The sequence below is a fragment of the Calonectris borealis genome, chromosome 23 (assembly GCF_964195595.1).
Source record: "Calonectris borealis chromosome 23, bCalBor7.hap1.2, whole genome shotgun sequence".
NCBI classification, from domain to species: Eukaryota; Metazoa; Chordata; class Aves; order Procellariiformes; family Procellariidae; genus Calonectris; species Calonectris borealis.
In genome coordinates, this window is record NC_134334.1 from 2077652 (window position 1) to 2095199 (window position 17548).

Below are 17548 nucleotides of genomic sequence, written 5' to 3' on the forward strand. Positions count from 1 at the left end.
TAATTATATAACTTCATGTCTCCCTCAATGTTAGTGTTCGTGTTTTGTCCTTGTAAAATACCGTCCTCTAAGAATCTTTAGAAAATTTAACTTATCAAGCCTTACAGTCCACAGCAAATGGAAGATTCATCCTGAAGGAATCAGTTTCCCTCCAAGACAGACATGGGAATGCACTGAAGAGAAAGTGCCTACCATCTGTAAGCATTTTTTCAGACAAAAGCAAAACCAAAAAGGATCATGTTACATTGCACCTTCAGGGAGAGGATTTATTAGCAGACAAAAAGGCTTACAAACGTGCATCTCTAGCATCAGTTCCAGAAGAAAACAAGGTAATCATGAAAGTTTCCATACTACTGCTGGGCCTGCCTGGTTTGGAAAATATGACCTTGCAATGGCAACAAAATACCAAATCATGTTAAACCTGCCTGTGTACCTTATTTAGCGACTGTATACAGATATTTATAGATTAATAAAGCAAGACTTACTATTTCTCCAATTCTCAAAGAGAAGGAAAAAATTGCTTTATACTATTATCATTTAACTGACAGAAGCCAAAGCTGCAAGTGGCTTCTGAACAATGGCACTGACAAGATGACCAGTTAATCTGAAATGTTTGATCTGATTAAAAAAAAGAGTCTAGTTTGTGTTCTTTTATTACAATTAAATCAATGACATGTATTCTTGGTGCCCTGGCTCCTCAGCAACATACTAATTATACATAAACTTCATAATGCAGTTTCCTGAGCTATATCTGGGAGCTGCTTTTTCCAAGACACTATATGGAAGAGTAAGGAAACTTAAGATGCTATAGGTTGCATCTGTTGATAAAAATCACATCGCTTACTAAAGATGTAGCAGACAATCTGTTTAATGGCCACTATTCCTAATTTAATTTTAAAACAAGTAGTCACAAAATACAGGCACACTGGCAGGCTAAACACGAAAGCAGCTGTAGGATGCAAATTCAGTTTAGTTAAACTTCACAAGAGCTATAACATCCAAGAGTGATGTTGTCAAACCTTCTACAGAGAAATTAGGATGGCAGTCATGAAACTTAAAGGTTTCCTGAATTGTTGTATAGCAGAGATATAATACAAAAATTAGAAAATAGGATTTCAGATTCCAGATCTTAGTCTCATTGTAATTTCTACTGTAATGTTAACTTTGGGATAAAAGTTAAAAGCATCACCTTACAATATTGTTTTTCAGAAATGCTGAAATAAGTTTAGGTTGGAAGGGACTCCTGGAGATTATCTAGTGCAGTCACCTGCTCAAAACAGGGCTAAAACTTCAGATTTAGGTAAGGTTGCTCTGTACTTGTTCTGCTGACTTTTGAAAATCTTCCAAAATGGAGATTCCACAGCCTCTTCAGGCAACTTGGTGTAGTACTTAACAGGTCTTAATCACTGTCATTGAGATCCGTGTCCGCCAGTCGTCCCCACCCCCGCCACATTCAAGTTTCCCTTGTTGCAACGTGTGACCTTTGCTTCTTGCCTTCCCACTGAGTACCTCCGAGAAGAGTCGGGATCCACCTTCTCTATAAGTACCTATAAGCAACGGAAAACCGCGATTACATCTCCTCCTTGGCTTCTCTTCTCCAAGCTAGTCAAGTCCATTTCCCTCGCCCTCCTTCTTTGTACACCATATGCTCCAGACCCGTAATATCTGATCAAGCGCTGCTGCTGCTGGAGTCTCAAATTGGAAACATCACCCATGTGTTGAGGAACCAAAACTGGAAACGGTATTCAGTAGGGCCTCAGAAGTGATGCTCAGGAGGAAATGATTGCCTCCCTCGACCAGCCGGACATCCTGCAGCCACCGGCCCAAGCGCAGTCAGCCCGCGGCGCGCTGCAGGCTCACGCCCTCACTACACTGCGGAAAGAAAAGCTCTCCCATCAAATTCAGCAGGCTTTGAACTAGCCCCAAAAAATGCAACCGCTGTCAAGGGCGGGAATAGAAACAGAGAATGGCACATCTACAGACTGCTCAACCTTCACAGAAACCAGAAAAATACCTTCAATTATTTCACTGTGTAGAAAGGCACAAGAATTCAGGGCACAATCCACTGCATGAACTATAAATCTTAGACATAAAAAGCTGTGCCAATGCAGGCTAGTGTCATTCAGGTAATTGCCAAAGCCTCCTTACTTTTTTAGTGCGTCTCATCCATCAAGAGCATAAGCATCGCCTGTTCAGGTGCTGAAGACAGATGTAATATTTATTTCTACATAAAAAAAAGGATTGGAACAGTCTGCCACTGCATCATCTCATCCCTAAATTATCTAGTTATGCTGCATGTTTCACAACAAAAAAGTAGCATGGGACCTTCGCAACTCCCTCACACTTCTAAATTTTATTATTGCCTCAAACTTTGTTCTGGTCAAAGTGGGAAATCTGCATAGCTTGGATGTAACTTGAAGTCAGTTAGCAACTTTTACTGAGAAGTAAACAGCAAACTGCACACAGCACAGTCAGTCAAGTTACCTGAATTCACAGTAAGAAAGAGAATCAGGTTCTAAACCAGACAAAAAAGAACCCAGCACAGACTCTCTGGTGATAGTTATTGGCAAAGTCACTGTGATACCAAAACTCTATTTACATCATGGACATCATGGCCATAATACACAATGCAGAGAATACAGACTTTATCCCTATCCCACCTGTCTGTAAGAAGCTGGAATCTAACATCTGCTACTTGCACTATTAAAAAAGCTCTTCTAGTGGGGGATTAATCATAAGCATCTCAATAATACTGTGGCGAATGCATGCTAGAAAAGTGGGGAAGGTTATATAAAGCCCACAGAAAGAAGAAAAATGCAAGAACAGAACTGTTCCACTGGAAGAATATACCTAAGGTCACTGTTTCTGTGGGCACAGAAAAACCAAGAAGGTAGCACTACATCCGGCAAGACAGTTAAGTGGTTCTTCAATAGAGCTTAGAATAAACTCTAATCTCCTCCTTTAACATTTTCTGAGGACCTGGCTTGCACAGCACCTGAATGCCTGCAGGTGCTTTTAACAGTTAGATGCATTCCATGTGTTAGCTGTAATTTACTTGTCAGTCATTTACTTGACTAATTATCTCAAAATGGCTCATCACACAGGATACCTGAAGTGTTACAACCATCATTAAAGATGTGATAGCTTTATCCTCAAACAGAACAAAGATACAAGTAACATCATCCTCTATACAAATATGCTATGTCATAAAACATGCAATTGACATATGCATATACAGAACCACAAAAAACACACAACACTGGAGAATAAATTTGAGATCTAAACATGTAAATGGCTTAAATGAACTATGTACCACAGCCAAAAATAAGAGTGACTGCACAATCAAAACTGATCAGCATAACCTGCAAGAGCAAAACTACTGTATAATCACTGAGATAATGCAGGTACATCAGAACTGCGTGGCAGTTAGCGTAAATGATTCTATTCCAGATAGCAATGATTAATGACATTAAGAAATGATGTGTAGAGTTTAGCACACTGCATTGTGGTGCGGTCCCTCTTATTTAAAAGCCAACCTTCATTTCCTCCATCAGTAAAGTTTGCAAGGTACACTTAAATGTAACGTCTATAGCTAATGAAACTGCTCTGAAATAAACCAGTTTGTCAGAGAATTATGAATTGCTCTATCTTTAGTATTACCAATTCCCTGAAGCAGTATATATTTCATTTACAGTAGGTGGAATGGATTTTCATTTACTTAACAGTCTTTTTATTCATCTAGATACTATGGCCATAATTAATAAATGCCTGCTTAGAGATAAAAGAGCTTTTGGAATGACAGTGTGCTGATAAGGTCTAAAAAAAAAATCATCCTCTAAACAAACAGGTTAAACAGCTAAATAAATATCTCTGAACAAGTGAGAAAAAAGAAAGAATATGTGATGTTATCAAAGTACTAGAAAACAACTGTGCCCGTAAGCACGAGTACAATTTATCCTCTAGCTAAAATTCTAGTATATACAGTAAAAAACAAATCCACCTACTGTGCTTCTGCGGTGGGCTTCCTAAATCCATTGTCTTGTAGAAATAAGAACGTTTTTTTCAGTTGCCCATGTTAGAATGTAAAAATACTCAGCATTTTCCTTCCGTCTTGCTCCCTCTTCTGCAATTCCCTCTTTCTGTTCATGTGAGAAGGCAGTTTAAATTTCATCCCATTTATTAGCTCAGTCAGTGAGGAGTCACCGTCAGTTTTCTGATGGTACAAGCTCCTTTACTGTACACAACACCCGAGGAAACGGGGGAGAGAAAAGAGGTAGGATTTTATCTAAACTACTTTTTGCTGGAACAATTAACTATTCATTGACTGACATCTCCTTCCTAGCATCTCTAGTGTCAGTTGACACTAACATGTCTGTTTCTCTAAGGCAACAGGGAATTCTTTATGACAGCTGTTTAATGCTCATGTTCCTTCTTTTAAGATTTCCTCTGCTTTTCTCTTCCACTGCTTAACAAGGAACTACAGTCAGACACTGCCACAGTCATGATTTCTTACAACCATATGAGGTGTCCCTTTTCCATTACACCAGAGTGATTAAGGATCACAAATCCTATGAACTTTCTAAGTTTACTGTGATCCCCAGTCACTAACGGCTTCTAAAACTTCTAGAGATCTCTAATAGAGATTTATTCTCCACCAAGTAATGCTTGCTTCTTCTGCAGGTAGAGTATTTAAAACCTCTAACCCTGAACGTTCAAAATAACAGAACAAAATTATTTGCAAAGAAAACAAATTCACCACCTCTAGAAAAATAAAATGTGGATGCACCTGTATACACCACCTTCATCCCCAAACACTTAAGTTTTCAAGGTAGCAGAACAGAATCATGTTCATTTCTTTGCTGTGAATTTACAGTCATGTAAGAAAGGACGATCTTGCTCCACTTTTCTCATCACTTGTTCTAATAAAGAAACACAGTTTAGTAACACCACCCCATAGCCAGTTCAGTAAAATCAACTAGGACTGCAAAGGTTTTCACAAGTTTAGTGTTTTCCTTTGCAGGGAAAAGCTGCAAAGGTTTTCACAAGTTTAGTGTTTTCCTTGCTCAGTAAACATTTACATCTCTTAAGAGAGAGTTTTAGCTTTCCCCGCCCACAGTAAAACTTCTCTGATGCAAATTTTTACCTAGAGATGCATGAGAAAAAAATGAGTCAAAAGAACTAGATTTTCCTAACTAACCATTTTCCTCTGGAGGACAGCATGCTGGATTAAGCACAAACCAACCTTCCCCCCCCTCCTTCAGACAGTGCTTTGTTGTCCGTCTATTCCTTATTTCTGCTAGTAAGTGATAAGTACAAAACCTGTTCTGCAATCATGGATCTGAATTCCAGTGCTTCTAACAAATGACCATTTTGAACTTTCATTAAGCTCCATTTCTTGACTTTTAAGCTTGATCTTGACAGCAACCCAACTCTTACATCTGCCACTATTAAAGATTTGTGCCGGAGCACACTTTCTTGGAACGATTTTCCTCTGACTTCCACTAATTGTCTTGCACATTCTAAGCATCTGCATATGTAAGCACAAAGTTCATTCACTGTGTCACAAACCTGAAGTTTTTTCTTCCTCAGATCCAATCACAAATCCTGCAACCTACTAGGAACCAACACATCCCTTTCCCGTTCAGTAAAAGAGAGACCAGAGTTAAGGGGATTAGGGTGGTCTCTAAACAGGTGCAAAATCTTTTGTCTTCTCCTTCTTTACTGAGGCAATTGTCTGGAACTTCAGCATTTCAGGGAGGGAAAAAGATTATTACTTCAGGGATATATCAGTGGTTCTGGCAAGTGGTAGGAGTATTGGATTAAGTTATTTCGTCCACTGACTACAGTTCCATGTCTTATGACTATCTAAAAAAAAAAAAAAAAAACCACCACCACACACACCCAAACTATACCTTCTGAGTGGTTTAAACAGTCGGTCTCAATTCTCTATTAAATTTTGGAATATTAGCCTTAGACATGGTTAAATGAGTATTATTCAGAGAACTGCTCTAATCAAGTCGTTATGGAAATGGCCAAAATGAAATATTAAAAACCTGATTTATATCTATCTTATTGTTTCACAATTATATAGTGCTGTGCAATACAGTACTTAATCAACAACACTCAAATATTTAAAAGCATGAAATGAAAAAAGTGTTAAATACAAGTAAAAGGTACACAGGCAGATCGACATGACAACATGATAAAATTCAGTAAAATACCAAAACATGTTCTAATATATTCAGATCCTTGGTGAGCTTATTGCCTGAACCTTGGCTTTTTATTTGCTCCCAGAGAAGTATCTCCCAAACTTCACCCAATATCGAAGCAGAAGAGGAACTTGTTATAGTAAAATGAAATAAAAGACTGAACTTGTTAACATTCCTGTATTTAAAATACACGCCAAGGAACACTCATAGTAGGGTCAAGGAAGCCTTATTTGTTACTTGAGACAAGGGCCACGTGAAAAAAAAAACGCACCACAAACATTTGAGACATCACTAGAAAAGCCAAGCGCTTGTTGAGGTAAGCTCCAGCTCTGTAATTACCAACTATGCACATTATATAAGTTCCTTTATAGGGCTGCTTAGGCCCACTACCTGCAAAGGCTCTTGCCATACTGTTGCATGGCACTGTTCTTTCTCATCAAAGAGAACGCTGTTCAGGCACTCTTCCAGGAATGACAGAGGAGGGGAAAAAAAAAAAAAAAAGAAAAAAAAAAAAGGAACATACATTTGCTAGTGGAACTTCTCTCATCACTAAAGGTAATATTAGTTTCTCTCAGCAACAGCATCTACACCAACTCAGAAGGATATCTTTCTCAGAAAGATCTCTTTAACCATTTGAGATATTTTTGGTTTAATACTACTGAATCTCAAGCATTCAAAGAAGCAATATGGTTCCCCATCATTGCAAGCATGATCCTTGACTCATTCTGATCACCAGCTAAGGAGTCTGTCTCACACTGAGAAAAAATATTAACAAAAACTTAAAATATTGTCAAAAATAATCTCATTCACTCTTCTCTATAAACCATTCACAGCTCTTCTATTTTGTGCAGAGCATTTTCAGCATAAGTAGTTCATAATAGAACAGTTTCCCTTCACATTGGCTACACAGGTTTAACTCATGGTTCATATCTGTGAGATGATGAGTTCAAAAGTAGACTATTCTCATTTTTTTACTGTATAGCCAGTGATGCAGCTGAAGAATCTTGGATTTGCCTAGAAGATAGCAGCAGCCGTGCATAAAGCAGTTCCTCATAGTTAATTAGCTGTAGAAACACACTATGATTTGCTTCAGAAGATAACTGAGGTTATTTGTTCTCTCAAGAAACAAAGCATTCCTCTCTCTGATGAAGTATTTAACCTCAGATCGAACTGACAGATAAGATTCTGATGTGAACAAAGATAAAAAGAAAACTGCTTGTAGATGAAGGGCATGTAAATGTTTTGGGAGGTAAGCAATATCTAAAGCCAGGCAGGTTTCACAGTATCACAGAGTCAGGGATGGCTTGGATTTTAAAAAGCCATTTGCCAAACTCCAAATGCAAATCAAAGCCAGACAATAGTCCATGCTGTAAGACACGATGGCTCAGGGTCACTTGGCTATATCTGCGTTCAGTTTCAGGGGGATTAAGTTTAGCAGAACTATCAGCAGATCCAAATAACTTACTTGTGAGAAGATGTATGAGGGAGAGACTCAGCTTTGGTTTACAATGCTTACAAGAACAGCATCCTTCTGAGCTCATTTGATTGACAGACTTATTCACAGCTAATGGCTGTATCTTAAGCACTTCCTACAGATAATGCCAATATAGTTGAACATTGTTAAAGAATACTGGATTTCCGTCCCCCCCATCTCTGACAAACACACAGGCGAAGTGCCCATCCAAATAAATGAAAGGAAAATATTTTTCCCCTCTCAGAATTATAAAGACTTTATTTTTGATTGTTCCAGCACTGGTTCAGTCAATACAGAACTTTGTTTACTACCTTTAAACATACTGCACTTATTCTAACCATCTGACTGAGCATTACTTTTACATATTTCACTAGTTTCTAAGAATCAAAGTATAAAGAAATGTAACTTCCCTGCTGCTAGATACTCACACCTCTCAAGAACTTCTATTCTGCCTTGCAACTAGCAGCAGTTTTGAGGGAACACAGTAGTAGTTGCCCTAGGTAATAACCATCAAGTGATGCCAGGTACAAAAACTCTAGGAATAGCAGTACTCTGACACAACTGGTTCCGAGGCAGCATGAAACTTTCCAAACCTGCATTCTAGAAGGATGAAGTGAATGTTTGGAGGCTATGTAAATATGAGCACACATGCAGTTCAGTCTTCTGAGATTTCTGTATTTCACAGGAAGCCTGCATAGTACTGGTCATGTATGGTAGAAGAACCGTATTTACGCATCATGTTTTTGTCACTATACTGTTCACAAGAACTGTTTAATAACCATGGAAGAGATATAGAGATATATTAAAAAATACAACTTCTTGTTCCAAAGTCTCCTCTCTCTCCTTTTCAGTTCGGTTTGTGCTCATGATGCCAGCTTAGCATCTGTGCATTCATCCAGTAGATGGCAATAGCGATACAGACCATTGTATTAGCAATATTCTTATCCTAGATTCTGGAATGTGTGTGCAAATAGTACTATTTATTCTGCTTGAAGTGTCCTATTTCCCACTACATACTTCTAAAATCTTTACAGGCAGCAATAGATATACAAGAGAAAGAGCAAGAAAACTTGAGGGAGGAGATTTTGGTGGAGGTGGAAGAAGAAACAGAAGGTAACATTCAGGTGATCTAGTTTCTAATCCATGTTCAACCATAAAAGCTCTTAACACCAGCACACCAAAAATTTAATATGCTTCAGGCTTTACCTTAACAAAATAATTCCACTTCTTCCACAAGTGACACAAAAATAGAGCCATTAACATCACAGCGGTAGCTTGGATCAGACAATACTATGATACTGATAGCATATTACTCAGTTGTTGCCATCTAAACCTGAAGTAAAGAGAGGCTTGGTCAGTCTCCGCTCCAAGACTGGTTACTTCTGTAAGGGCAATATAACTTGCTCACAGATTCTCTAGAGTGCTGTAAATTGTCTTGGAGTAATATAATAGTCTTTAGCACCTCAAAAAAGGCAATCCGAGTTGAATTTCTGCTCATTAGAAAGATTTAACCCATCAAACCTGCCATCAGAAAACACACTGATTCTGCAACATAGTTCAGACAGTACCTTTTATCATGTTTTCAGTAGTTAACTTCTACAGAACAAACAGAGCTAGCATATAAATTGGCTATCCAAGTAACTCTCCCCTTTTTATTGTAGTTGCGTGACTTCAATAGCACACACAGCAAAGAAAGGTGAGGACAAACTGCAATATTCCTACTGACAATGGAGAACGACTACTGTCTTAAGTACTTTTATGGTTCCCATTGCTATTTCTGACACTTTCACAACCTTCCACGCATTTATCCTAACAAAACTCCACTAAGACAAAGACAGGTAGTTATTAGTATTTCATGATTCTAAAACAAAATCGCTATCCAAGATCAAAGGATGTGTGAATTGGAGACAAACTGGAGACCTCTCTGCTCCATTGCAGGTATCAAATTAAATAGTCTTTAGGCTCCTAACTTCCAACATATTTCAGTGGGAATGTCTGTGCCTAAATAGGAGTTAGGAGACTAAACACCTTTAGGCATTTTGGCACAGAGCCTCCAAGAACTACATTACAATACACTTTACTAAAAAACAGGAAAACAAAAACCCCAACCAAATAAATCCAAGAAAGAAATTAATCTAGAAAGCTTGATAGTTTTTCATTGCCTGTTGAATCTATTTGGGCTAAATGGCAAGACTTAAAAAGCTCATTTGGTCCAACCTAATATCCTTAAGAAAACAAATATACATTCCTCAAAGAGGGGAAAAAGGAATATATGAATCACACCAGCTGAAAGACAAGATAACCAGTGTTCAGCACAGTCAAAATGAAATGCAAGATCCTCATACGCTGCTTGATCCAGATTTACTATTGAGCTATGCCTTGTATCATCATTTATGCTACAGAAGGATCGGAAATAGATATGAACCGTAATAGTAGTACTGTAAGGCCACTCTGTAAATAGGTAAAGGAAGATAACAGCTGAGAAGGAATCCAGGTTGTGGAGTGCTTGCATTAGTCTAAACACAAGCTAGAAGGTTTAAGATTTATGTTGCTTTTGTATCATGAGAGCACAGATCAAGATCATTAAACTAGACTGAAATATTCCAGATTTATTCTATTGCAGTCTTAAATGTTTAGTCAGATGAGTTTTAACTGGTTCGTAATGAACATTAACAGCCTCAAGAAAGATTTTCATTCAGTGCAGTACAGAGTACTTTTGAACCCTATTGGACCCTTTTGCATTTTAAATATTTCAGATACAAGATTAATTTTTGCACAAATTATACAAAATATAAATTAGCTGCTTTATGTATCTTTGAATATCTCAAAAGAACCAACCAAACAAAACTCAAGTGTATTGCAATCAATCCAGACTTTCCATTTAGTTAAATTTTCCTAATGCTTTCATTAATTTCAACTATTACTTCCCCTCAGTCCATTTTCTCATGCTGGTTTCCTAGTGATTTGATTGCTCAGTTATGTTTTGTTCATGCATTTTAAGCTATCCTTCTTATGTGCACTTCAGCATCAATTCAGGTGCTTTAACAATGACAATGGTTAATACAATGAGTATAAAAGTCAGTAACTATTATGTACAAAACCACGCCAAGTACTTTTAAAATTTCTGTTGTAAATTCTCAGATTAATACTCCTCAATCAGCTGCAAAATAAGAATTAAGTTGTGTGCATTGCTGTAAGATGTTTTTTTTTTTATCCAATGATTACGTGGAAATACAACCCCTATCAGGGATGCTTACATGGAATCACTCATTGCGAACAAGTGACAAAGTGTAACTAAGCATTGTCTTTATATGTCATCATCTGTATCTTACTCAAACTTCAAATGATTTTATAAATCTTAATTTTTGGGAGGCACACTTAAGCAAAAATTAAGTTCTAGTGACTTTTCCTCACTTTTTTTTTTTAAAAACTGAAGATTGCTGAAATAATCTGCAAGAGAAACTCTAACAAGCCATCACAAAAATGATTGCTCAAGTTTCTGCTAAGCTACCTTTTGCAGCTGGAAACAAATACTTTGAGGCCCTGTAACCTGGGCTCAAGTGGTTCCATCTGGACTCTTAAGATTGAGCCTTCTGCTCAGCCCTTTTCTGGTGGAGAGGTGGGAGGGAAGCAGGGACTGCATACTGAGCCAAATGTCTTCCTGGTACCTTCCGTCGTATATGATTTGCAAATCTCTGCCCTACGTCAGATGTATGTGATGTATGTATGGAACATGTATGTATATAGAGTAATGAATGTATGGATAAAATTAAGAACACCGCTGCCCTCTGGTGTTAAGTTACAGTCAGATATTACTTTCTGCATTGCAAAGTTGCAACCTGAGGACTGAAGTTGCTCTTGTCATCAAGTAATTCAAGATACTTTCTCCTTTACAACACACACTACATTACATAAATGGCACAATTTCTTGCAATTTTGTCATCTCTTAGTGGGAGATAAAACAGCTTAAAGACTGAATTCTTTCAAACAATTTTTCTTCTAAGACTTTAACAGTATTAAAGAATGCTACATGATCATGGACAACAGAAAACAGCCTTTTTCACAAACTGAAAATTGATTCAGTTTCACCGTTTCATCAGTCCTCAGATCTGCTCCAGACCACTACCGCATGAGATGAAAATACATCACTTTGTGATATCTCAGGCAAAACACCCACCTAAGCATTTGGCTGCTTATTTGCATGTATATGCCTGCAAATAGAACAAATTTTGTTTTAAAAAACTGGAAGTCTGGCTAGAGATTGCCAGTCACATTCTGAATCTGCATTAGGAAGCAGTAAAAGCCTAAACTCAGAAATTCTAGGCTGAAATTCTAGGCTCAAATGGGCTCAAGCAATAATGTAGAAATACATGTCAATCTATTTAGCTTTACTGTTCCAACTCTCAGGTACCGCAGTTCAGACAGAGTGCTAAACCTCAGCGTTGCAGATATGCGTATCAGTTGCAGCATAGGTCTAACACTTATGAATGCCTAAATGTTCACAGCTCTTCTGCAAATGAAGTTAATACTGTTAATTTGTTACTCATCCAGAAGCCTCAGTAGAAATTCATCCAGTACAGTACACGCAGAAACACTTTTAAGCCCACTATTTACACCCTTTTTTAAAATTTGTATATTCTAGGACAAATTCTGCCCCTCAGATACACACAAGTTTACTTCCAAAGAAATAGTCGTCTTACATCCAAGGCACAGAATTTATGTTCTAGAAATCCTGCGTATGGGTGAAATGTTAGTCTGAGAGGAACTGCAGGGGAATTCGCTACCCAGACTAGGAAGTGTCTATCAGCTGGAGCAGGCATATATAGCTGACTGCTACACAGATAGTCTGTTATTGTCCTCCATTTTAATCTTGTGAGGCACAGAGCAAGGATTCAGCTCATCCAGGATAACTGCAAAAACCAAGCAGCAGAATTCGCAAACTGCTGACAGCCATCCTTGCGCACAGTTCACACTACAATTCACAGACACACAGCTCAATCAACATTTCTCATAGCCCTACTTTAGGTCTTCCTTCAATATTTTAAAACACTAACCTGACAAAAGTAATAGCAACTTTTCCCTCCCATTCTTAGCATGTCAGTCCCTCATAGATTCAGATTAGGTATCCCTACATGGAACCAACTAGTTCCTAGAATACATAATAAGAGTGCTAAAAGAACATTTGCCGTATACAACAGATGCTTCACTTACTAAACAGTCCTTCATCATAAAAGACATGGCTTTTTTTTTTAATACAAAAACATCTAAATCTAATTTTAAAAAATTCTGTACGTCTAGATGGGGCAGCTTGGGCTTTTTTGTTGTTGTTAGGAAAGAGAATAAACATACCAAACTGATTCTTACTTAACTCAGTATTTCTAGCTACACAAAACTTCCAGGGTTCAGACTCTTTTGGGGTCTACAGATTGTATTTTGCAGGACAGTTCCTAAGCAGCTGATATCAGTACCTAGAAGTGTCACTGTCTAGATGATCTTACCATAGTTATTTCATTTCTGAATTGTTTAGGTTGAACATTATTATTATTATTATTATTTGTATTTCAGCCCAGGTAATAAAGACCCAAACATGACTGGGAAGTGTCTGTTGTGCAGGAATAGCAGTTCCCACTTATAATCAAAATAAAAGACAACAGAAAGACAAAGTGAAGTTACAAAAACGGTCAAACAACAAGTCGGTAACAGAATCAGAACTAGAATCTGGGTCTGCTGAGCAGTCCAGTATTATATGCTTAGATTCGTATCTTTATTACAACAGTCCATGGACTCATGAACACTTTAAATTAGTATAAACTGACATTGCCAACAAAGGAAACAGTAGTGCATTCTGCAAGCCTCACTTGTTCATTTCTGCCTCTGCAGCGGAAAGGAGGACAAACAGCAGCTTGCAATGTTCTTACACGATAGCCTTACTCTCCATTCAGCAAGCAAAAAAGGTGTTCAAAACAACTCTTTACATTGAGATTACACAAAAACTTCAGGATTTGGTGTCAGAATTTTGTAGCATCCACTGTCTATGTAGTACCAAATCAAGGAGAATGACATGTTTAAGTTTAAACACTTGGGATAAACAGTGTGTCTTTTCAGATTTAATTCAAACTGCATCAACAAAAAACAAACCCAAACCAGTATCCATTCTTCAGTCACTCACTAATACATGCAGAACTAGTAGAACCACAGTATCAGTTCACATTATATTTTTAACTGATGGACAGTTTCACAGAAATCTAATTCAAGTTACTTTCAGACAGCTGATGCCAATTCACGTAGTATCACTTTTGTGTCTGTTCTTCAGCTAAACTTGTATCATAGAATGGTTTGGGGCGGAAGGGACCTTTAAAGACTATCTAGTGCAACCCCCCCACCATGACAAAAGCACTGCTCATGTAGACAGGCAGTATGTTAGAGACCCATGCTGAAGGCCATCTTAAGTACTTCTCCAGGCTAATCTGATGTACTATATATCTAAGCAAACAGGATTTTGCATGTCTGTGCACAACACACTTTCATCAGATTACAAGGGAAAAGTGAGTCTAGACATGCCAGAACATATTTGAAAAATAGAGGATTACCAAATTTGCCATTACCTCCTTGATTTTGGACTTTCTCTGTAGTGCTGTAATAATGTTGAATCACATTATACAGCAAAATTATGTAAAAGTTAATTGCATTCCACTCAGATTTCCTTTTTACATAGCAATCATTCCTCATTCATATACAGCCTACACAGAAAAGCAGAGTTTTTATTCAAAAAAAAAAGCAACAGGTTTTGAAAACTGTGTCTCAACTGATGAAACAAATCAGAAAACTGCAGAAGAATGCTAAGAGTTTCAAACTGTCTAAGATTAATAAGTATGGTACAGAAGTAGATTGTAGGTAGCTATGATACTATGGGACCAAAAGATCAACTGAGGAGCATTTACTTAACTGCATGGATTTATTCCAACCAGTGATTTAACTCTCTAGCTTTCCTAAATTTTCTTGCAGATATATTCACCCAAATGAGAAAGCTGAAGTGTTACTTTTGACAGCATAGGCTTGATAAAGCTGAAATGTCATATTTGAAAGCATAGGCTACTCAAGACAACAGCTCAACAGTATTGTGATCACTTCTGTGTAGGTTGCTTAGCATTTATTACAATACAAAGGCAAAATAAGATAAAAGCTGTCACTGCATTTAAACTGAGTCACATGAAGAGTTAATTAGGGAGGTAAGAACAAACTCAAGTGGGTGTTCTGAACAAGTCTGCAAAGGGATTCCTGAGCTGCAGATCAGCTTTTGTTTAGGTTCAGACCCACTTGCATTGGAATGCTGGAAGTGCTGCACAGGCACAATGAAGACTTTCTCTCCCTCCAGCTATTTCTGCCATTTCTTTGCACTTGTCCTACATGCACACTGATAGAGCTTTATGTACAGAAGTATATAATGGACAATTCTTGTTCACGAGGCAACAAATTACAATTCATCCTAAAATAAAAAATAGTTCCCTAAAAGTCAGTTTATATAATATTGCAATAACTGGAACACACCACTTTACTTCTGTACTGCCAGAAAACACACAGATGATGTAATATACCTATTTCACCTCTAAATTTCTGCACTTTTCTTTTTCAAACCCCTTGCAAACCTATTTATGAGAAAGCTAGAAAAAAAAATTATCATTGTTGGTTTGATCTGCAGGTGAGAGGCAGGAACCAATTTTTGTAAACATTTCTCTTTTTCTATTGACACACTATTATAGTAATATTGGGGCAACCTTTCCCATAGCATATGAGCAAGTGTATCTTCACATGCTGAGGAACCACAAGACATGAATTGAACAGCTTGCAGAGTTAAGGACAGGAGAGCTCAAGAGCCATCCAAAGGCAAGAGAGGACAGCAGAATGCTAAAGATCCCACAACAGGCTTTCAGTATTCAAGAGATTTGTCAGCTAAGATTAATAGCTCTTCGGAAAGGTCCCAGCGTAGCAAAGTACTTCAGCACATGCTTCGTTCCATTGCTAGTGATCATGACACTCAATGCAAGCTTTATTTAGCCAGCTGCTTAGGCATTTGCCTAAGCTGCAACAACGCAAACAAGACAGTAATAGAGGCTCAACAGACTTCTGAAAGAATAAAAAAATCCTACAACGCTGCTGAAAAAATGCATATGCATTTAACACATGCATAATAGCAAAACTGTAGTTACTGTTTGCAGGAAGTTAAAAATGTGTCCATTTCCTTTAGATTACCTTTCAATTAAGAATATGCTTTATGGTTATTTTTTAAAAAATTAAAAAAACAGTCATTGGAATAATTTATTTGTGAACAGACGCTCCAGTGTACCCAAGAAGCACATTTAGACAATGATCAAACATGACGGCTACCTCTACTAGGAAAAAACTAGTATCATTAAATATATAAGATAAAGATAAGAACTAGTGTAATGACAGTTTATTATGGATTATATTTTCACTGACAAGCTATTTTTAATACAGCTACAATACAAATATATTCAGCCCCATTAATGCTAGTAAAAAACATACATATCAGCCCAAATTGCAAGGCAGCAGAAAGCTAAATTGATCTCACAATTGCTGGAAATTTGGCCAAAATGATGAAACTACTTCCTGTGAGAGCCCAGCCAAAACTTTTCGTGTTGTCTACTTCATGACCGTAGGCAGTAAATGAGAATGTATTTCAAGCAAATGAGTCCTGTGTTGAATACATGAAGTTCTGATTAAAATCTTGGGCTAAATCAACTTTTTTTATTTTAAATGCAACAAACCAGCTCCTCCTCCTTCAGATCTCTCATGTAGCACAAATTCATCTGCCACAGACATCAGTTACACAATTCCCTTCCTCCTACCCAATCTCCAGTCAACACCTGATGTGCAAAATCACATCTGTAATCTCCAGAGCTTCCCAAGAGAAGAGCTCATTTTCCTCTGCGTAAGCTGTCAGCACTCAAAAAAGAGCAACAGCTAACAATAGTTATTCTTTGAGCTCTGTATCTTTCAGCTGAATTCAGACAACTTCATGGCACAGAGCCACATCCTGAGGCAGTATAAATCCTGCTCTCCTCAACTTCAAGAAAGATTTTCCAGAAGCAGTTGAAAGAATCAAGGAAAAAAGTTGCAATTGGTTTTGACAGTCTCATCCTATGATACAAATTTACATTTTTTAAATATGTGGCCCAAAATGTTTTGCTTTGAGAAAGAGGTTGGGTTTTCCTTGCTGCTTTTATGGCTTTCATAGCTGCATTCTACTGCAATGATTCTTCCCCGTTTTCACAGCAGTTAGCATTCCCTCTGGAATATACCTGGTAAAGATTAAAGAATAAAATGCTTAGAAGCACTTGGTGCTGCTGAATAAAGGAGCCTGGTTGAAAGCCAAAAAATAGTTGATAAGTAAATGCACTAGAATCACCCACAAAAAAGATAATGCTAAGTTACAGGGCTACCACTGTTTTTTTTTCTTATTAGTATGAATTGCTTTGACAAGAAAAATAATTCAGCATACCTCACTGCCTTCTTAAGAGGAATTCAGCAGACACAAACATTTGCTCTAGCAAAGCTGCATAGACTAAATTCTGTAATTCTTATAAATCGTCCTTTCTCCCACGATCCTCCTCCCTCTCAAATCCACTGTTCTTAAGAACATGATTTCAATCTAAAGACTTTCCTATTTCAGGATCAATGACCAGCACGAGATGCTTCAGAGATCTATGGAAATAAAACTTGCAATGTCAGATATGGAAATACATATCTCTTTCCTCCTGCTAGATATAATCCTGATCTCTACTAGTTCCTGGATTAAACCCCAAAAATGAGGCTTAATTGGGATACGATTGATACCATTTAATAA

The 17548-nt window shown here is 37.6% G+C and overlaps 1 long non-coding RNA gene across 5 annotated transcripts in view; it reads right to left on the reverse strand.

Moving 5' to 3' along the window:
- The window catches only part of LOC142092354 (uncharacterized), a 70759-nt gene that overhangs the window by 30122 nt on the left and 23089 nt on the right, over positions 1-17548 (reverse strand). For 2 of the 5 annotated variants that reach the window (XR_012677021.1, XR_012677020.1), the window contains one exon: positions 16101-17003. The exons of 1 other annotated variant lie outside the window; for it this stretch is intronic. This is a non-coding gene — a long non-coding RNA (uncharacterized LOC142092354). Of the gene's footprint in view, positions 1-939; positions 1548-14705; positions 15170-16100; positions 17004-17548 lie in introns of those variants that run through there. 2 more of the 5 variants (XR_012677022.1, XR_012677023.1) reach the window with 2 other exon arrangements.